Raw genomic sequence first — 22,254 nt, forward strand, 5'->3', positions numbered from 1 at the left:
TTCAGTAGTGTCCCTGGAGGGTAACATGCAAAGGAAGAGGAGGTACTAGTCTGTGTTGAGAGGTAAGGGTGGGCGGAATCAGGAGCCGGCCCAATCCATATTCAGAGGAGCAGAAGAAACAAATAGTCCTGATCCATATGGGGAGGTGCAGAGTGGGGGTGGTTCTAGTCTTTATTTTCGGATGGAGAGGGCCGAGGAGAGGTTGTCCAGCTCTATATTCCGCGTCAGAGAGAAGAGCTGACCCTGGCTGGGAGCAGGGGAAGGCAGAGGCGGAGATGGTCTTTGCACCGGCCCCCACACACACCAAGTAGGGGATGGTGGCAGAAGCTCTCTCTTTGATCTCACCCAGCATCCTGCAGAGAACCCTTCCTACAGCCTTTCATCGCTTTCATCGCCTTCCCCATCACAGAGGCCCCCAGCAATCGGGCTTCCCAAGCAGACAGGGGCTTCTCCAGATCAGCGAGTTCACAGGACTGGTCCACGCAGCCTCGCGTGCATATTCATTCGCACCATGTTTTTCCTTTCCCAATTCTGCACACACAGTCCTCTGCCTTCTTCCAATTCTCCACCACCCGCCTTCCCTCGGGCGTCCGGAACCGGCGGTGACGCGGGTGGCAGGCTTGGCCTTAAAAAGTTCCCGGCCATAGGCCGGGCGCGGTGGCTCTGGCCTGTAATCTCAGCACTTTGGGAGGCTGAAGAGGGCGGATCACCCGAGATCGGGAGTTCAAGACCATCCTGGCCAAGATGGTGAAACCCCGACTCTACCAAAAATATAAAATTAGCCGAGCGTGGTGGTGCATGACTTTAATCCCAGCTACTCGGGAGTCTGAGGCAGGAGAATCGCTTGAACCCTGGAGGCGGAGGTTGCAGTCAGCCAAGATAGCGCCACTGCACTCCAGCCTGGGCAACAGACTGAGACTCCTCAAAAAAAAAAAAAATTCTCGGCCGGGCTCCGCCTCGTAGTCAGCCGGCTCCACCCTAAGCCCAAGACCTAGGCTGCCGCCGACTCTTCCCAGCGCTGCGAACTACAAGTCCCGCCATCCCTCGCGCGCGCCCTCCAGTCACTCCCGCGTTCCTACCGGCGCCGCTGGGTAGGTCGGCCAATAGTGCCTTCCATTGGTCTCTCCGCCCTGTCAATCACCTGGGGAGTATTGAGGGGCGGGACGGAGGTGGAGATCCGGATCCGGAGCGGCTGAAAGGCGGAAGTGGAGGCCGGAGCCTGGGACACCGCCGGGGGGGGGAAGAAGCGGAGCCCGTCCGAGCCCCGGCCCCAAGTAACGCCGCCGTCCCGGAGCCGCCGTGAGTATGCCTGTCCCTGGACCTGGTGTCTCGCCTGCGTTGAAGCATCTCCACGGCAGCCCTTACTCCCCACCCAGCCCGTTTAGGGGGATACTGACCCCTCCCCCGACCCGTAGCCCCCTCTGAAGGGGTTCCCCAGGCGTCGGGCCAAAGGAGCGGGGGAGCTTCTTTCTTTAGCTTACCTGCCTTTCGTGAGCCTTAAGGAAACCCCTATGACTGCCCTCTGGCCTGTCCATCCCAGTTGTGGGAGAGAGGAACCCTAAGTTCCGCTCCCCCTGCTCCCAGAATCGAAGGATCTTTGCCAGGTGTGAAGGAACCTGTCCTTCTTGTCTTTTAGAAGTGACAGGGAGTGCTGTCTGTCGCCGTTTTCCTTCCACCTGTCCCACAAAACCAGTTGTCCCCTCCAGCCCTAGAGGAATATCTCGATTTCCTATGGGGGAGGGGGGTCGTCCGGGTGAGACCGTTCCACACGCACAGAAGTGTATTTGCGCTCCCACAACTCCTTACTTCCCTCTTTCCTCAAGCCAGAAAACCAACCAGGACCTCAGAGTTAAAAGTCTGTTCACTTAGTAAGAATGAGCTGTTTTCTTGCTTTGCCCCTTCTGTCTCCCAGTCCTGTTCTCTAGTTATATTGTTCTCTGAGTGTCTCTCTCTTTCTGCCCCTGAAGAATTTAGCTGAGGTTTCCTCAATCCTAGCTACAGATCACAGATCAGGGTGGATATGCCCATTCATTATCTTCTCTCCCCTCCCCCCTTGCTCCAGGCTCAGCTCTATCCTCCCAGAGCACGTGAGTGGTTTCCAAGCCGCCTCAAAGGGACTGCTTCTCCTGGGACTGCTGTCCATGTGTCTATAGGCAGGAGAATAAGACCCAAAATGAGGAGTCTAGAATTGAAGAATCATCTCTTTCCCACTTCCAGACACACACACATAAACCACCCTGAACAACAGGTCTATGCCACGCTGGTCTCTAATCCCTTCTGGGCTTGGATTTATTACTGAGGACTAAGTCAAGATCCCACTGGCAGTTCTGGGATCTGAATTGTAGCCTAAGGAATTCCCACACATGTCAGAAAGTGCAGGATCCCTCAACCCTATTGACTGTGATTCCTGTCTGTTGCTTGGGGCTTAGGTGTGTGAAATAGCTGCTGTCTCTGACCAAGCTTTGTTATGTGGCCAAAGTACAGGCTGGAGACTGTACCTTAATGAGGAGTAGCCTGGCTCTGAGGCCATGGCTGACCCTTGCTATCTACAGTGGAGGAAGGGGCGGGGAGCCATGCAGTCCGTGGGAATGTCTGTAACTCTTCAGTTTTCTGAGCTACCTTTACCACCCTCTCGTGCCACTTAAAAGTGTTGTTTTTTGGCATTGAGGTGTTTTTGAGTACTTCTGGACAGTCGCTAGTGTCTGATTTCTACAGTCTTGTGAGTAGACCTAGGACTTATTTCACCTTCCCCCAGTGCCCTCCCTTCCCCGCTGCTGGAGTGCAGTGGCCCCATCTCAGCTCACTGCAACCTCCACCTCCCAGGTTTAAGCAAGTCTCTGCCTCAGCCTCCTGAGTAGCTGGGATTACAGGCGCATGCCACCATACCGGCTAACTTTTGTATTTTTGGTAGAGACAGGGTTTCACCATGTTGGCCAGGCTGGTCTTGAACACCTGACCTCATGATCCACCTGCCTTGGCCTCCAAAAGTGCTGAGAGTACAGGCATGAGCCACTGCACCCAGCCTACTTATTTCACTTTTTGTTGGACAACAGAAGCCTTCCTTAATAGGGTCAACAGCTGGATCACAAGCTCTTTATCTGTGTGGGTTCCTTGGGGGCTCATTGGAGACTTCTTCAGCCAATCTAGTTTTTCTGATCTGGTCAGCCTGGGCATCTGAGGGGCAGGGCCGGAGAGGCCTGACTGCTCACTGGCCATTGGTCTCTGACCAGACTTACGCCTTAAGGAATGGACCGTGGTTTGTCATTCTTCAGGAGTCCTGGGATGAGACTGACCAGCCTTCTGAGGAGACCTTTTTTCCTTTGTCTGGACATGCTCTTCCAGCTCTGACTCTGATTTTTTTTGGTTTGTTTTTCTTTTGAGATGGAGTCTTGCTCTGTCACCGAGGCTGGAGCGTGGTGGCATGATCTCCGCTCGCTGCAACCTCCACCTCCTGAGTTGAAGGGCTTCTCCTGCTTCAGCCTCCCAAGTAGCTGGGATTACAGGTGCGTGCTACCACGCCCGGCTAATTTTTGTATTTTTAGTAGAGATGGGGTTTCACCATGTTGGCCAGGCTGGTCTCGAACTCCTGACCTCAGGTGATCCATTCACCTCAGCCTCCCAAAGTCCTGGGATGACAGGAGTGAGCCACTGTACCCGGCCTGAAATGACTTTTGAAGGGGAAGCCCTGCCATTTAGAGAGACGAGGAAGGCCCCAGTGCTTTGGGAGGGTATGCAGCTGCTTCTGGCATCCAGAAATTACAGTCCTAGCAGAGGTCTGATGCTGTTCCTCTCCTGCCCTCTTGCCTCTCATGATTAGTGGGCTGTTAAACTGTAGAGGGGCAGTAACACTTATTTTTAAAAATCATTGTAAAGTTACAAAGTTATTTTCATATGTATTCCTCACGGGTACCCTGGGAATAGTGGGGTTTGTTTCCCCACTTGTTTTTAATTTTTGTTACTTTTTTTTTTTTTGGAGTAAGATAAGGCAAGTATGTGTTCCTGCTTTAGAGAACATGCTAAAGGAATTTAAGTAGCTTGCCTAAGGTCATGCATTTAGAAAGTGGTAGAGCTGGGGCTGGGATTTGGGGTCAGATGTGACCTTATCTTTTAACAGTGGGCCTTCTTTGGCCTGGTTTGTTTGCTAAATGAATGAACATGCAGGGTAAGTGCACTGCAGCACAAGGGCAGACTGTTAACCCTTTAGCCCTCCTCATCACTGGCACACCTCTCTTCTCGTTTTCTTCCCCCACCTCGACCCAAACTCCTGCCTTCTCTCTTGACCCCTTTCTTTTCTGCCTCTGAGGACCAAGACAGTTGGGAGTCCCAAGTCAGTCCTCTTCAGGGCCTGAGAGTTTGCTGACATCTGCATGCCATTAATTTTTTGGGAACCTGAAAGTCTTAATGGCTAGAAAATGAAAGTTAAAGTGAGTGAACTCAGGGGTCACTCTGGGCAGGGTTGAAGGGGAACCAGCAGAGGAGGCCTCTGATTAGTCCTCTGTTTCCCTGCTGGTACTGCCTGCTGATTGCAAGTGGGAAGAATGTGGCTGGCCACCAGGAGCTCTTGTCACTAGAATTTACATGGAAACAGAGCAAGATCATACATTTTTTTGTTTTTGTTTTTGTTTTTTTTGAGACAGAGTCTTGCTTTTGTTGCCCAGGCTGGAGGGCAGTGGCGCGATTGGCTCACTGCAACCTCCACCTCCCAGGTTCAAGAAATTCTCCTGCCTTAGCCTCCTAAGTAGCTGGGATTACAGGTGCACGCCACCACACCCGGCTAGTTTTTGTATTTTTAGTAGAGATGAGGTTTCTCCATGTTGGCCAGGCTGGTCTCAAACTCCTGACCTTGTGATCTGCCCTCCTTGGCCTTCCAAAGTGCTGGGATTACAGGCATGATCCACCGTGCCCGGCCAAGAGCATACATTTAAATTCAACCCACCAGGCAAGTACTTTCTTTACTTCCTGCTCTTCCGCAGGAAACAGGCAGTGTGGTAGGGTGGAAGGCACTAGAACTTTGGAGGCAGTTGGACCTGAGTTCTCATCCCGACTCCCCCACTTATCAGTTGTGTGACCTTGGGCTTGTTACTTGACCTCACTGAGCCTATGTTTCTTCTGGTAAAATGGGGATGCTAAATACCTTGCAGAATTAGAAACAAAGAAAGGAGCTAGTCCAGTGCTGGCACAGACTAGAAAATAGCTTTTGCCTCTGATGGGTAGATAGGGGATTGAAGGTAAATCATAAAATCATAATTCAACACTAAGATTCTTTCTTTCTTTTCTTTTCTTTTTTTTTGAGACAGAGTCTCGTTGTGTCACCCAGGCTGGAGTGCAATGGTGTGATCTCGGCTCACTACAACCTCCGCCTCCTGGGTTCAAGCGATTCTCCTGCCTCAGCCTCTTGAGTAACTGGGATTACAGGAGTGCGCCACCATGCCCAGCTAATGGTTTTTTTTTTTTTTGAGTTGGAGTCTAGCTCTATCGCCAGGCTAGAGTGCAGTGTGGGATCTCAGCTCACTGCATCCTCCACCTCCTGGGTTCAAGCGATTTTCCTGCCTCAGCTTCCCAAGTAGCTGGGACTACAGGCGCGTACCACCACACCCAGCTAATTTTTATATTTTTAGTAGAGATGGGGTTTCACCATGTTGGCCAGGATTGTCTCCTAACTCTGGACTTCAGGTGATCCGCCCACCTTGGCCTCCCAAAGTGCTGGGATTACAGGTGTGAGCCACTGCGCCTGGCCCTAATTTTTGTATTCTGAGTAGAGATGGGGTTTCTCCATGTTGGTCAGACCTCCTGACCTCAGGTAATTGCGACCAGCCTTGACACTGATTCTGATTCAACATTTGTACCAAATATATGCTGGGGCCTGGCGCAGTGTCTCATGCCCGTAATCACAGCACTTCAAGAGGATCACTTGATCCTAGGAGTCCAAGACCAGCCTGGGTTCGGGGTGTGGTGGATCAGGCCTGAGATCCTAGCACTGTGTGTTTTTTTTGTTTGTTTGTTTTGTGTTTGAAATGAGTCTTGCTCTGTCGCCTAGGCTGTAGTGCAGTGGCTCAATCTCAGCTCACAGCATCCTCTCCTGCCCAGGTTCAAGCAATTCCCCTGCCTCAGCCTCCTGAGTAGCTGGGACTACAGGTGCACACCACCCAACCCAGCTAATTTTTTTTTGTATTTTAGTAGAGATGGGGTTTCACCATGTTGGCCAGGATGGTCTCCATCTCCTGACCTCATGATCCACCTGCCCCAGCCTCCCAAAGTGCTGAGATTACAGGCATGAGCCACTGCACCCAGCCAATCCTAGCACTTTGGAAGGCTGAGGCGGGTGGATCCCCCGAGGTCAGGAGTTTGAGACCAGCCTGGCCAACATGGTAAAACCTGTCTCTACTAAAAATACAAAAATTAGGTGTGTTGGCGCATGCCTATAATTCCAACTACTTGGGAGACTGAGGCAGGAACCTGGCAGGCATTTGAACCTTGGAGACAGATGCTGTGGTGAGCCACGATTGTGCCACTGCACTTTAGCCTGGGCGATAGAGCAAGATTCTGTCTCAAAAGAAAAGAAAAGACAAGACCAGCCTGGGCTACATAATGAGACCCAATCTCTAAAACAAAAACAAAATGTCTGCTGGGATGCCTTGTACTTTGCTTGATGGTTTCACAAATTGTCTCATTTCATAGACATTGAACAGAATTGATGTGGGTTGAATTCCCATTTCACAGAAGAGAACACTGCCACTTCAGTCTTACTCAGTGGTAAGCATTTTAATATTTAAAAAGTCCTGCAGCTACTATAGATTAGAATGCAAGGTTTGCATGAATTGAAGCTAAAACAGGAAACTTTAAGATAATTTTTTTCTTGGGACGGGGGCTCTCTCACTCAGGCTGGAGTGCAGTGGTATAATCACCGCTTATGGCAGCCTTGACGTCCTGCTCCCAAGTGATCCTCCCACGTCAGCCTCCCGAATAGCTGGGACTATAGGCGTGTACCACCATGCCTGGCTAGTTTTTGTATTTTTAGGACAGACAGAGTTTTGCCTTGTTGCCCAAGATGGTCTCAGAATTCCTGGGCTGAAGTGATCCTCCTACCTTGGCCTCCCAAAGTGCTGGGATTATAGGCATGAGCTACCGCACCTGGCCAAAGACAATATTTTGGTTGTAGCCAGCTGCTTTGGGTTCGACTCTTAAATTCCTGGGAGTTTCCTCTCCCCTGACTTGAGTCAAGGGTACATTTTTGGGGCTGTTTGAGAAGCACTGCTTTAGGTAGAATTTATAAACTAGGACATGCCAAAATCCAGGTAATCGTGATTTCAGGAACCTTGGCAAAGGAGAATTGAAATATTTTTGGAGTCCTCTGCATTAACAGCTTGGTATTTTAAGAGATTAGTTTTCCAAGTAAATAGTCCCATCCTCTAAATATAAGAACAGTAATATAAATAAAAGCTAAACTTTGATTTTTGTCATGTGCCAAGTACTCTTCTGAGCCCTAAGCATGTGTTGACTCCTTTAATCCTCCAACAATCCCAGGAGGTAGGTTCCGTGTTTAATCCCCATGTTGCAGTCGGGGGCTATGTAGTGATGGCAGAGAAGGTGTCACTATTCAGTACAGCGTCTCTGACCTATCTTTGGGCTAAATGCCTACTGTTCACTTTGCCTTGAAGGATCTTCTCCACCTCATGTGCCTGGAAACTGCATCTCCCTACTTTTCTCTCGAAGCTCAGTTTGAATGCCACGTCCTGTGAAGCCTTCCTTGCCCCAAATAGTCTGAGGGCTTTTCTCCTGCATGGACTTTCTTCTCACTGCTTTCTTATTGTTCCTTGTCTGCCTCATTCTGTAGTGTATGAGCCCTTAAGGGCACAGATCGGGTCCTGTTTCATCTTTGTGTGTTTAGGGCCTAGTATGGCACTCAGCATAGTAGACCCGCTGCTGCTGAAGTTGTTAAAGGAGAGGGCAGACATTCAAACCTACCCTTGAAGGAAACACCAAACACCTGCCCACTTCTTTTTTTTTTTTTTTTTTTAATTGAGACAGAGTCTTGCCCTATTGCCCAGGCTGGAGTGCAATGGCGCGATCTCGGCTCACTACGACCTCCGCCTCCCTGTGACCTCCGCCTCCCAGGTTCGAGTGATTCTCCTGCCTCAGCCTCCCGAGTAGCTGGGATTACAGGCATGTGCCACCACACTCAGCTAATTTTTTGTATCTTTAGTAGAGACGGGGTTTCACCATGTTGGGCAGGCTGGTCTCGAACTCCTGACCTTGTTATCCGCCCCACCTCAGCCTCCCAAAGTGCTGGGTTTACAGGCGTGAGCAACTGCACCCAGCCTCGCCCACTTCTTTTAACACACATCCTTCCTTCACACACTTTGGATGTCTTGAACATAGGATTCAAACTTACATCCATCTGATCCTCCAGCTTGAGCCATATCTTTGGTCCATCCCCTAGAAAGTTGCTCACAGACAAATAGGAGAACAAACAGGTCAATAGAATGAATGTTACAGTACAGATGATGGGGAGCAGGTCACAAACTCAATTTTCAGGAGTTAAGACTCCAAATCTCCATTTCTGGTGAAGGGTTTAGTGGGATAATGAGGGCGTGGCCCTGACTAGCTGCAGTCCTGCTGACTGGCTTTTGCCGTGTGTGTGTCTGAGGGCAGAGCCACCAGGCTTCTGCAGCTCTGTGTGGTGAGGCAGCATCGACCCCAGGCCAGTACTTAACAAGGCTCAGTGAAAGTGAATTTCCCTCTGCCTTTGGGTGCTGTTCTACCTGTCTGCACAAGGCTCATTCCTGAGTGAAGGTGGCATAAGAAAGTGATGACAGCAGCTGTTCAGACCAGTGGTATGAGCAGCCCTCTCTTGTGTATTCCACAGATGGGGTCTTTAAAATTCCTTGATCCTGTGCCTGCAGTGCTTGAATAACCTCTGCTCACCTTGAGGACGGTCTCTTGTTGTTGCTGTTCTTGTTGTTGAGACAGATTCTTGCTCTGTTGCCCAGGTTGGGATGTAGTGGTGCAGTCTCAATTCACTGCAGCTTTAACTGCCTGGGCTCAAGTCATCCTCCTACCTCAGCCTCCCAAGTAGCTGAGACTACAGGTGTACACCACTATGCCTGGCTAATTTTTTTTTTTTTTTTAGACAGAGTCTCACTCTGGCACCTAGGCTGGAGTGCTGTGGTGCATGCAAATCTCGGCTCACCACAACCTCCGCCTCCTGGGTTCAAGTGATTCTCCTGAGTAGCTGGGATTACAGGCACATGCCACCATGCCCAGCTAACTTTGAGACAGAGTCTCCCTCTGTTGCCCAGGCTGGAGTGCAGTGGTGTGATCTTGGCTCCCTGCAACCTCTGCCTCCTGGGTTCAAGTGATTCTTGTACCTTAGCCTCCCAAGTAGCTAGCTGGGATTACAGGTGCCTGCCACCATGCCCAGCCAATTTTTGTATTTTTAGTAGGGATGGGGTTTCACCATGTTGACCAGGCTGGTCTTGAATTCCTGACATCAAGTGATCCACCCGCCTTGGCCTCTCAAAGTTCTGGGATTATAGGCGTGAGCCACCACACCCAGCCCCAGCTAATTTTTTGTTTTTTCTGTAGAGACGTGGTCTCCTTATGTTGCCGAGGCTTAATAAACTTACTCTTTAAGAGTAGTTTGCCGGGCGCGGTGGCTCACGCCTGTAATCCCAGCACTTTGGGAGGCCAAGGCAGGTGGATCATGAGGTCGAGATCGAGACCATCCTGGTCAACAAGGTGAAACCCCGTCTCCACTAAAAATACAAAAAATTAGCTGGGCATGGTGGCGTGTGCCTGTAATCCCAGCTACTCAGGAGGCTGAGGCAGGAGAATTGCCTGAACCCAGAAGGCGGAGGTTGCGGTGAGCGGAGATCGCGCCATTGCACTCCAGCCTGGGTAACGAGTGAAACTCAGTCTCAAAAAAAAGAATAGTTTTAGAAAAATTACAAAGATAGTACAGAGAGTTTTCTCACAACCCCCCACATCCAGTTTCCCCTATTAACATTTTATATTAGTATGTGTTTCCATTAAAGTCCATCCTTTATTCAGATGTTCTTAGGTTTTTACCTGATGTCCTTTTACTGTCCCAGGACCCCACATTACTTATATTCGTCATCTCCTTAGGCTCCACTTGGCTATGCCGGTTTCTCAGACTTTTCTTGTTTTTTATGACATTGACAGTTTTGAGGAATGTTGGGCAGGCATCTAAAGAGGATTTCAGCCAGGTGCAGTGGCTCACACCTGTAATCCCAGCACTTTGGGAGACCGAGGTGGGCGGATCATTTGAAGTCAGGAGTTCGAGACCAGGCTGGCCAACATGGTGAGACTCTGTCTCTACTAAAAATAGAAAAATTGGCCAGGTGTGATGGTGGGTGCCTGTACTCTCAGCTACTTAGCTGAGGCACAAGAATCGCTTGAACTGGCCGGGCGCAGTGGCTCACACCTGTAATCCCAGCACTTTGGGAGGCCGAGGCGGGGGATCATGAGGTCAAGAGATCGAAACCATCCTGGCCAACATGGTGAAACCCCGTCTCTACTAAAAATACAAAAATTAGCTGGGCGTGGTGGCGTGTACCTGTAGTCCCAGCTACTTGGGAGGCTGAGGCAGGAGAATTGCTTGAACCTGGGAGGTGGAGGTTGCAGTGAGCCGAGATCACGCCATTGCACTCCAGCCTGGTGACAGAGCGAGACTCTGTCTCAAAAAAAAAAGAAAAGGAATCGCTTGAACCAGGAGGTGGAGGTTGCAGTGAACCATGATTATACCACTGTACTCCAGCCTGGGCGGCAGAACAAGACTCCATCTAAAAAAAAAAAAATTAAAAAAAAAATAAAGAGGATCTCTTCTCAACTGGGATTTGTCCAGTGTTTTTCTCTTTTTGATAGAGTCTCACTCTGTCGCCCAGGCTGGATTGCAGTGGGGCAGTCTGGGCTCGAGCCATTCTCTCACCTCAGCCTCCCAAGTAGCTGGGACTACAGAAATGCACCACCATGCCTGGCTAATTTTTGTATTTTTTGTAGAGACGGGGTTTCACCATGATGTCCAGGCTGGTCTCAAACTCTTGGGCTCAAGCAATTTGCTTGCTTCAGCCTGCCAAAGTGCTGGGATTACATGCATGAGCCACCACGACTGGCTATGGCCAGTGTTTTTCTCATAATTAGACTGCACTGAGTCTTTGGGAAGAGGACCATCGAGGTAAAGGGCTGTTTTCATCACATTGTGTCAAGGGTACATGCAGTCCACGTGCCTCTCCATGACTGATGTCAACCATGATCCCTTGGCTGAGGTGATGTGTGTGAGGCTTCTCTGTAAAGTTGTTCTCTCCTTCCCCTTTTCATGCTGCACCCTTTGAAAAAAGTCACTGTGTAGCCCACACCTAAGGAACGGGGACTTAGGTTCATGCTCCCCCTTGCTGAGGGCAGAGTAGCTACACGAATTACTAAATTCTTCTATACAAGAGACTTGTCTATTTTCCCCCATTTATTTTCATTTATTTATTTATTTTGGAGATGTAGTTTCACTCTTTTCACCCAAACCGGAGTGCAGTGGTGCGACCTTGGCTCACTGCAACCTCTGGTTCCCGGGTTCTCCTGCCTCAGCCTCCTGACTAGCTGGGATTCTACAGTCTCAGCTACCTCCTGTGTAGCGATTCTCCTGTCTCGGCCTCCTGAGTAGCTGGGATTACAGGCACATGCCACCATGCCCGGCTAATTTTTGTATTGTTAGTAGAGAGCAGTTTCACCGTGTTGGTCAAGCTGGTCTCAAACTCCAGGCCCCAGGTGATCCACCTGACTTGGCCTCCCAAAGTGCTGGGATTACAGGCATGAGCCACCGCGCCTCGCCTATTCTCCCCCATTTATTTGTTCAATTATTTATATCAGTATGGATTCCAGGATATTTATTTTACACTTTGGTTTATAATCCAGTGATAATGCCAGGCTCGATGGCTTATGCGTGTATTCCCAGCACTTGGGGAGGATAAGATGGGTGGATCACCTGAGGCCGAGAGTTTGAGACCAGCCTAGCTAGCCAACATGGTGAAACCCCATCTCTACTAAAAATACAAAAATTATCTGGGTAATTAGAGTAGTTAATTACACCAGAGTAGCTCACGCTTGTAATCCAAGCTACTCTGGTGGCTGAGGCAGGAGAATTGTTTGAACTAGGGAGGTGAAAGTTGCAGTGAGCTAATAAACTGCCACTGCACCCCAGCCTGGGCAACAGAGTAAGCTCAAAAATAAATAAATAAATGATCCAATGGTACTTTGTTTTATTGCCCACAATGTTTCAACTTTGCTCATTGGGTGCTCATTCAGTCTCCTTTGACCTGCACAGTCATTGTGAGATTTTTGTTCTTGTTTGTTGCTTACTTCTTTACTTTTTGGCACTACCAGATTTTTGGAGATAGAGTCTTGCTCTGTCACCCAGGCTGGAGTGCAGTGGCACGATCTCGGCTCACTGCAGTCTCCACTTTCCAGGTTCATCCAATTCTCGTGCCTCAGCCTCCTGAGTAGCTGGGATTACAGGTGCATGCTACCATGCCCGGCTAATTTTTGTATTTTTAGTAGAGACAAGGTTTCACCATATTGGTCAGGCTGGTCTCGAACTCCTGACCTCAGGTGATCCAGCTGCCTCAGCCTCCCAAAGTGCCGGGATTACAGGTGAGAGCCACCATACCCGGCCCCAGGCTTACTTTGTATATTTCATGCCACAGTCATAGTTTCAGCTGGCTCACCAAAGGCCTCTGCCTTTTTCGCAAATGTTTTCTCTCAAGTATGTTGACATAGAGTGATGTGGATGCCTTGAGTTATTGCTTCTCTTTTTTTTTTTTTTTTTTTTTTTTAGATGAAGTCTTGTTCTGTCACACAGGCTGGAGTGCAGTTGCACGATCTCGGCTCACTGCAACCTCTGCCTTTCAGCTTTAAGCGATTCTCTTGCCTCAGCCTCCTGAGTAGCTGGGATTACAGGCATGTGCCACCATTATAATACCCAGCTAATTTTTGTATTTCTAGTAGAGACAGGGTTTCACCATGTTGGCCAGGCGGGTCTCGAACTCCTGACCTCAGGTGATCCACCCACCTTGGCCTCCTAAAGTGCTGGGATTACAGGAGTGAACCGCTATGCCTGGCTGTTATTTCTTCTTTTGATGGTTAGTCATAGTTACTGAAGACTCTGGAGTTGGGTAAGGTAGAGGTGGACCTGGGAAATCTGCCCCATGAGAATCAACTGTAGTCCTGGGAGTTGATCCCAGTAACTGGCTGTCGTCGTTCTGTTCACCCATTAATACTTCTCTTATCCCTGCCTGATGCCATGACTGATCCAAAATGGTCAGATTTGGTCTTCCCTTTGGAATTTACTTTGGAGTTGGGAAGATGAGGTATGTGTATATAATTGTTCTCTATTTCAGGTGCTAAGTTCTCCAGCCAAACCCTCCTGGACTCTGGGTCTTGTAAGAGATTCCACGTGGTCTGGGCCAGTGTCTTTTGCTGCCCTTCCAAAATGGGGTGCCCCTTGGGAGGGTTTGTGGCTGTTGGCGGGCTCAGGGCAGGCCGTCACTTTGTGCTGTGATCTTGAATCATCGAATAGCTTAAATCCTTCCGATGTACTGTTGTCTCTCTGAAAATGTGTAACTTGAGCCTTGCTGGAAACACTAACTTGGGATCTTAACAGGAGTTGGTTTACAAGCCTCTTGTCTTCTATACATAGTGCCATGTGTGTCCCCTTCAGGTGGCTGTCAGAAGCATCCTAGGCGTGGAGGAGGGCGTGGGTGGCCTCCCTAACCCTGGCTGCTCTCCTAGTCATCAAATTGCTCTCTGAGCTGCTCAGACTGGTGATGAATGACGCCAATTTCCAAACCTCTAGCATTTGCAGCCTGGTTTTTAAAAGGAACTCTAGTTTCTTTGTCAGCTCCTCTATTCTGTCCCCTCCCCCTCTCCACAACTGAACTGCTTCTTCCCTTTCCTGAAAGAGGCTTTGAGATGGAAGGAAGGGCATTTGGGCTTTAAGATGCTTTGTGGGCCAGGCACAGTGGCTCATGCCTGTAATCCCAGCACTTTGGGAGGCCAAGGCGGAGGCGATTGCTTGAGCCTAGGAGTTTGAGACCAGCCTGGGCAACATGATGAAACCCTATCTCCACACACACAAAAAAAAAACACAAGATGCTTTGTGTTATGGGGCTTTTTTTTTTTTTTTAATTTAAAGAGGTTATGGTTTGCCTAGTTGGGGCTTCAGCCCCATGCAGATTTATTGGATGGTGATGGTTTCTCCCCTCCATTTTTATGGTTTTGGGAGTCAATCTCAGAGGATAAAAGGTTAGGCTTGTTGACAGAGATTGAGTATCTTCTAGGAAATTGGAGAAAGGTATCCTCTTTAGCATTCTCTCCAAATGAGAGGTGCTGAGGAATGGAGTCCGGGGAAACTGGAGGTAAGAGGAATGCGTGAATGTTGTCTGAACAGATGAAGTGAGGACTCCGCCTCCTTCACAGGGAAGTGAAGGGACAGGGGCTTCCCTGCCACAGAACATGTACTGAATGCTCCCCCACGCCAGGCCCTTTGCTAAGAGTCTCACATGCATCATCTTCCTGGCAGCCCTGGAGATGGGTGGTCCTGGTCTCTCCATTTTAACACGTGAAGAAATGGGTTCAATGACGACACCAGGCCACCCTAGTAAGTGGTGCCTCCAGAACTTGAGCTGAAGTTTGTCTGACTCCGGCACTTGAGCTCTCAAGCCCTGTGCAGTAGGAACTGAGGAAGTCCTCCCTGGGGAAGTGAGGCAGCTCCTCAGCTGGGCTGTGGCTCTGTTAGGGGATCTGAGCCGTCTGGCAGATGAATGCATATTTAAGCCCTCAGCTCCCTCCGTTCACTTGCCAAGTGTGAGCAGGCTGTACCTCTCACTTGCGCAGTTCACTGTATCTGTGCTCACCTACTGTGTGTCAGGCTTGCTATGTGCTGTCAACACAAAGGAAACCCTGGGCTACAGAGTGAGACTCCATCTCAAAAAAAAAAAAAAAGAAAAACATCCAAAATATTGTTCTTTGGTGCTCAGGCTTCTGAGAATAGCCATCATCCCTCAGATCTCCCACTGAGGACTTTGACTTTTTCGTGTTGGTTGCACGGTCTCTGACCACACTGCGTGTGGTGTCTGAACAGAAGGCATTTGGCTTGCTGATTCTCCTTTCTCCTGCTTTCCTCTCAAACATGACCTCTGCTCTTTGTTTAGGAGCGGAAGGCAAAACAAAGAGGGCGGTGATTTAAACTGGCTTTCTTTTGTTTTCCGTTATTTGTAAGGACAGGAAGGGTTTGGGAGAGGTGTCCATTGGTGTGAGTGGCTAGATGAACAGGTGCTGCTTCTGATCCTGACTTTCAACCACGGTTCTTGGAGTCTTTCTGGGCCTAGGGCAGCAGTGGAAGCTGTCCTGGCTAATACTTCTGACCCCTTCAGGGCCCCTTTTGAGACAGGGGAAGACAGGCCCTACATTGATGAGATTCCAGTGAGAAATGTCCTAGGTAAATAGTAACTGCCTGAGCAAACCAAATACAGGATAGTTGTCAGGACTGCAAATCAACAGGAGTCCTCCATCTATCCTGACTGGCTTCCATTTAACTCATGCCCCATTCCAGGACAGTGGCAGGGAGGCTGCGGCGAGGAAGAACCTTTGTCCTGGATGGCACTCTTCCTAGCATCCTGCCTGGCACTGGCAGGTGAAGAACTGACTAGTGGCGTGTGAGCCACCATACAGCCATGTTGCCCTCCCCACCAAGCCCTGTGGCTGGGACGTGTGTGGATTTGGGCTGGCGAAAGATTCCAAGTTAAGCTTTTGCTTGAGGTTTCTGAGAGAACAGCCCTAGACGGGGTAGAGAGTGTGCCACAGCCTTGCTGACTGAAGTGCTGAGTTAAGAGACCAGGTCCTCTTAGGGAGAACAGTTTCCTTTTTTTTAAGAGGCGGAGTGTAACTCTGTTGCCCAGGGTCGGGTGCAGTGGCGTGATCTCGCCTCACTGCAACCTCCGCCCCAGGTTCAAGCCATTCTCCTGCCTCAGCCTCCCAAATAGCTGGGATTACAGGCATGTGCCACGCCGGGCTAGGGAGAACAGTCTCTCAGGAGTGTCAGCGTAGGGCCTGGGCTCCCCCCGGCCCCCTGTACCTTTTGGAATCGGCAGGATGGACGAGAGCCTTGCCTGGTGCAGCTGCAGCCAGGGCCCTGTCTGTGGGCCTTCCTTGCTAACCTTCTGCTCTGTCAGCCAGCAGGGCCAGTGACTGAGAGTCATTGAGCTGCCCATGAAGCCTGGGGCCCTTCTGTGGACAGCACTGGCTGAGCACACTGACCAAGCTGTGCCAGCAAATACATGGAGATGTCCTCCCACTCCAATAGTCTTCCTCCCTGTAGGTGCAAAAAGAGGGAGTGGATACGGGAGGTTTCCATCCAGCTCTGACTGCCCCTCTCTCTGAGCCTCTCTAGAGAACCCATCTGTCATTGAGAGCTGGGAAGACAGCTCAGGAATCAGGGAGGGATTTCATGGAGTTCTGCTGGGAAAGAGTCCTGGAAAGCTAAGGGTCTGCCCCTCAGGGGTGTCTTCCTCCTGACTGAGCTTGGCATCTGTCCCGAGTGATACAACAAGACTTCCCACACAAGGGAAAGGGCTGCGGGAGCCAGCTGTGCTCTGTCCTGGCTGACTTTGGCAAAGTTCCAGGCTCAGCCTGCACAGCGTTTATTAAAGACCACTTGGTAATGCGTGTCCAGGCTTTAAGCCTCTTGGTGCCTCTGCACACTGGCCCCTTTTGCAGGCGTTGGTGGAGTTGGTGGCTGCACTTGGGGCTCTGGTGGACCCCTTCAGGGCCTGATTGTGGTGTGGAAGTCTAGGTACTAAGCCCCAGAAGTCTTATTGAGAAAAGAATGAAATGAAACCAATCCCAGTTAAGGAAGATGGGGGTGCTTTCCCCATGGTATGGGACCCAGCTCACCTCGAGTGCCCCTCTGGGATTATTTACTTCCCTTTCCCCTGGAAAAAGGGTCATTTTCCTGTGGCTTTGGAAGGGTAGCACCTTCCTCGCTACTGCTGCCTCTCCCAAGTCCCCTAGGTTTAAGAGCTGGACCTCCTGAAGGTGGGAGGTAGAGCCCACCCTGTTCCAAAACCCCCCATCAGAATTGGGCTAGATCTCACCCTGGGCTGTTAAGCTTCTGGCTTCCAGGGCCAGGGCCAGGCTTCCCCTGTTAGACTTTTAGGTGAGACACAGGCTCTGTGTGTAGCAGTTCCATAGTCCTGTCACACAGAGGACACCCCTCTCTTTGATTCCATTCCCCAACCCCTAAACCCCTCTTTCCTCTGCAGATATCCTCTGGACTGGTTGGGGAGTGCAGAATATCATACTGTTATAACCTCTTTCTCACCATCGAAAAGATATAAATAAATATCAACTTCTCTTTATTATCGTGAAGCTTTTTTTTTTTTTTTGAGTCAGAGTTTCGCTCGTTACCCAGGCTGGAGTGCAATGGAGCGATCTCGGCTCACTGCAACCTCCGCCTCCTGGGTTCAAGCAATTCTCCTGCCTCAGCCTCCCGTGTAGCTGGGATTACAGGCGTGCGCCACCATGCCCACCTAATTTTTGTATTTTTAGTAGAGACGGGGTTTCACCTTGTTGACCAGGATGGTCTCGATCTCTTGACCTCGTCATTCACCCGCCTTGGCCTTCCAAAGTGCTGAGATTATAGGCGTGAGCCACCGTACCTGGCCATCGTGAAGCTTTAAACCACTTGAAAATTCTTTAGCCCACAGTCAAGCCCAAACACTAGATATATCCTTAACATATATGCAGGAATCTTCCTTTTTATGAGGAATCCCATTACCTTGCACATTGTGTGTAACATTTGGGTGTCTTTGTTCCCTTTGGTCTTTTCCAATTCAGGTGTCATCTTTTTGATTGTCTTTAATATTTTTTTCATACTAAAGAGGCAGAAAATATTTTATGTACAGAGGAGCTAGATTGCATTCATACCCTTTCCAAGCTTTAACTTTTCATGATTATATGCAAAATTCTGTACTAGCAGCATTTTTTATCTTTTTATTGACATGTGACTTACATATAATAGTTTACAAATTATAAATATGGCTCAATGGTTTTTACATTTGTTTGCACTCACGTATTTACCTCTCAAATCAAGATATAAAACTCTTCCATCCAGCAGTGTGCTTTTTTTAGTTTGATAGAAACTCATTTTTCCCTAGCTGAAAAGCCACATTTTATTAAAGCATGTGTAGAGGGTCGCAGTCCCTGTTTTATTTTTTAGTAACAGGGTCTAATGTAATGACATTGTTAACATTCTGGGGTTTTTCTTTCTATCTCTGATAAGAGAGCCTTGCTTGAATTATGAGTCTTGGGCAGGCTTGGGCTCTGCCACCAGCTGGCTCTGTGACCCTAGGCAGGTCACTTCCCCTCACCTTTATTTTTTTTCTCTGTAATTGTCAACAATAGGATGAAGTCTTTAAGGCCCTTTTGGGCTCTGACTGCCAGTTCTAGCCTCTAGGGTACTAAACCTGCCACATGGAAGCTTACCTTCAGCCTGATACTGTGGTGTATTGTTTCACTTGATCTGAAGTACCCTGTGATATTAGCAGTAAGGAATGCCAATTTTTAGATAAGGAACTGAAGCTGATAATGATCACTTGTGTGACTTAGCCAAGGTCACACGGCTAATAAACGGTGGAGCCTGGCTTAAACCAAACCCAGCTCAGCCTCCCAAGTCCTAACCTGCTGGACACGCTGGGGAAGGTGTGTGGGTACCTCATGTGACTTATGGCTGGTGTTGCTTCAGGTTTCTTTTCTCTGGGTCTGCAGCCAGCTAGAAGCCTGGTTAGTCCTGCTGTGAGTCTGTCCTCTGTTTCTGTGTGCCAGTAGTAATTTTCCCCTTTGAGGAGGAGCTGTGTTCTTGAGCCTATGGGTGAATCATCTCCCCAACTAATTGGAGCCTGGGAAGCATTTACAAAACCTTGGCTCCAGTTGGCTTTGTTTTTGGAAACAGAGTCTCTCTCTCTCTCTTGCCAAGGCTGGAGTGCAATGGCTCCATCTTGGCTGACTGCAACCTCAGCCTCCGGGGTTCAAGCGATTATTCTGCCTCAGCCTCCCAAGTAGCTGGGACTACAAGTGTGTACCACCACGCCTGACTAATTTTTGTATTTTTAGTAGAGACAGGGTTTCACCATATTGGCCAGGCTGGTCTCGAACTCCTGACCTCATGATCCACCTGCCTTGGCCTCCCAAAGTGCTGGGATTACAGGCGTGAGCCACTGTGGCCGAATAGTTGGCTTTTAAAACAAATGTCTTTCGCCGGGCGCGGTGGCTCAAGCCTGTAATCCCAGCACTTTGGGAGGCCGAGGCGGGTGGATCACGAGGTCAAGAGATCGAGACCATCCTGGTCAACATGGTGAAACCCCGTCTCTACTAATACAAAAAATTAGCTGGGCATGGTGGCGTGTGCCTGTAATCCCAGCTACTCAGGAGGCTGAGGCAGGAGAATTGCCTGAACCCAGGAGGCGGAGGTTGCGGTGAGCCGAGATCGTGCCATTGCACTCCAGCCTGGGTATCAAGAGCGAAACTCCGTCTCAAAGAAAAAAAAAAAAAAAAAAAAAAAAAACAAAAAACAAATGTCTTTCACTTTAGCCTTTGAACCAATTACCTCTCCTTCTGTGTTCCTTGCTCCCTTTTCTTTAACAACTCCTTTCTGTGGGGTTTTTTTGTGGGGGGTGGCGGGGCTGGACTCTAGTTTTAAATACTTAGGAATGCTTTTTTCTGGAGTAAAATGCAGCTGAAGAGTCACTGGTCAGAACCACCTCCAGGGGGCCCTGCAAGGGGTCACTTGGTTCTCAGGCTACTCCGCTAATCTTGAGTGAGCAAGTCTCTACCTACCCCACCCCTCGTCAACAGTCTGATTGGTTTCCCTAATCAGCTCGCTCTCCAGGCTGTGCCAGGACACTCAGCTAGAGGAAGTCTCTAAAGCAAACAGGAAGCACAAGAGACACTCATCAGCTGGAATTGCTCACCCTTCCACCAGGAAGGACAAAAAATATGACGTGGGTGACTTCGTGGATTAGAGGAAAGGTGAATATTTCTAAGGCAGGCTAGCAGGAGGAATTGCAGCAGCGTCTGGTGTCTTGGAGAAGACTCCAGTTGCTGAGTGAAGCTGAAGTCAAGACCCTCCCACATTTGTGGACTTACTTGCGCGCTTAGTTGTGCACAGCACTGATTGGGGGTGCCTTTCTGTCTCTTGGATTTCTCCCTCCTTCCTCTATCAACCGTAGCTCTGGTGTTTCAATCAACTGCTTAAAATCACTTTGGGAACTTATTTTTTAAATACTGATTTCTGGACTGCATCTCTAGAAATTCTAATTCCGCTGGTCAGAGCATTTTCTAAATACCTCAGAGTGATTCTGGTGAGAAAGAGTTTGGAGGTTGAGGTGGAAGGATTGCTTGAGCCTGGGAGTCGAGGCTGCAGTGAACTGTGATTGTACCGCTGCTCTACCCTGGGCAACAGTGAGACTCTATCTCAAAAAAAAAAAAAAGGCCAGGCACAGTGGCTCACACCTGTAATCCCAGCACTTTGGGAGGCCTAGGCAGGCAGATCACTTGAGGCCAGGAGTTTGATACCAGCCTGGCCAACTTCGAAACCCGTCTCTACTAAAAACACAAAAAATATTTAGCCAGGTGTGGTGGTATATGCCTACAGTTCCAGCTATTCCTGGAGGCTGAGGCATTAGAGTCGGTTGAGCCTGGGTGGCGGAGGTTGCAGTGAGTTGAGATTGCACCACTGCACTCCAGCCCGGGTGACAGAGCAAGATTCTGTCTCAAAAAAAAAAAAAAAAAAAAAAAAAAACTTAAGAAAAAAAAAGGAGTTTGAGACCCACTGACCACTGACCTGTAGTGTCCAGAGCATAGGGAACCCCGGAGCAGAGAAGAGCAGTGTCCCATTTTTCTTTCTTTCTCTCCCACCTTTGGCCCAGAAGTGCCTTTGCATAGGGCTGGGGTGTTGAGGAGCTTAGATCTCTTCTGCACTTTCGTGTGCATTGTATTAATAGGAAAATAGTGTGACTCCAAGTCCTTGTATAGTCTCTCCCCTTTTCTGCAGAAGACATGAGGTTGGGACTGGTGCTTGTTCTTCGTGGCCTCTGAACCAGCCAGGGTTCTTATTTGGATGGTGGGTCATGGCAAGGAGAATCTTTCTCCCTAGGTCTGAAGCTCCAGCACTGCCATCGTACTCGTGAAAAAAAATTAACTTTTTTTCTTTTTTTTGAGGCAGAATCTTACTCTTTCGCCCCAGGGTGGAGCTCGGCTCACTGCACTCTTCGCCTCCCGGGTTCAAGCAATTCTTGTGCGTCAGTCTCCTGAGTAGCTAGGATTACAGGCGTGTGCCACCATGCCCAGCTAATTAAAAAAACATCAACTTTCACTATAACTTGAGCTCTTATGGAGAATTCTATTTTTGTCTCAAAGAAGACTTTGAAAACTATGCCAGTTTTGGTTGTAATTCCATTACCTGACGGCACAAGTGGACAATTTTTGCCAGGGGTTCAAGAGGAAAGATTCCCAGTAAGACGCCCATCCCTGGGAGGCAGGGCAGCTCAGTGGATGAACCCACCTTTACTATTTGCCATGTCTTCAGTTTCCCAGGCTTGGGAGGAGAGGGTATAATGCTTCCTGGGGCCCTCGGTCTGGCCTTCACCTGGCTTAGACACCCTCATACCTCCGTGTGCCCTTCATAGCAAATTGGCTTCCTTGGGCTTTATTGTCTGGAAAGGTTGGACACCACTATTCATGTGATCAAACCACGAGGCAACAGACCATAAAAAGTGCTGTGTAAAAAAAAAAAGTGCTGCGTGTGCCTGCTCAGGTATCTCTGGAAGGCAGGACCAGTGACCAGGCAGAACATGTCAGCAGCTAGTTTATGCCAGGGAGAGCCTGTTTTAGTTCATTGGGGTGGCCAGGGTCTGTTCACCAACAGTCTTGGAGAAAGTGTTATAAATAACCATGTCAATACTCTTAGCTACTGTTTACTCAACATGCTGTGTGTGAGACACCTGGCCAACACTGCATTAACCCTGTGTGCCCCGTGTTAGTGATGAGAACACAGGCTTAGCTCAGGTGGCTTCTACAAGGTGATTCAGAAGCGGCAGGAGACAGTCACACCTGCAATGCCCAAAGCCAGCTAGTGTCTGTGCTCACTCTCTCCATGCCAGATGCTCTAGCCCTGGCTGTGCTTCAGTGACA

At 49.2% G+C, this 22,254-nt stretch overlaps 1 protein-coding gene across 3 annotated transcripts in view; it reads left to right on the forward strand.

Moving 5' to 3' along the window:
• Window positions 1–1,201: 1,201 nt before the first annotated feature.
• RAB5C (RAB5C, member RAS oncogene family) overlaps window positions 1,202–22,254 on the forward strand; it is a 29,199-nt gene continuing 8,146 nt past the window's right edge. Inside the window, exon 1 of one of the 3 annotated variants that reach the window (XM_012444083.2) lies at window positions 1,202–1,299. The gene's annotated coding sequence lies outside the window, so the exon portion shown is untranslated. Of the gene's footprint in view, window positions 1,300–6,678; window positions 6,754–22,254 lie in introns of those variants that run through there. The other 2 variants (XM_064369580.1, XM_021673649.2) reach the window with 2 other exon arrangements.

Source organism: Aotus nancymaae, unplaced genomic scaffold (assembly GCF_030222135.1).
Source record: "Aotus nancymaae isolate 86718 unplaced genomic scaffold, 86718_ANA_hifiasm-v0.15.2.pri h1tg000089l, whole genome shotgun sequence".
NCBI lineage: Eukaryota > Metazoa > Chordata > Mammalia > Primates > Aotidae > Aotus > Aotus nancymaae.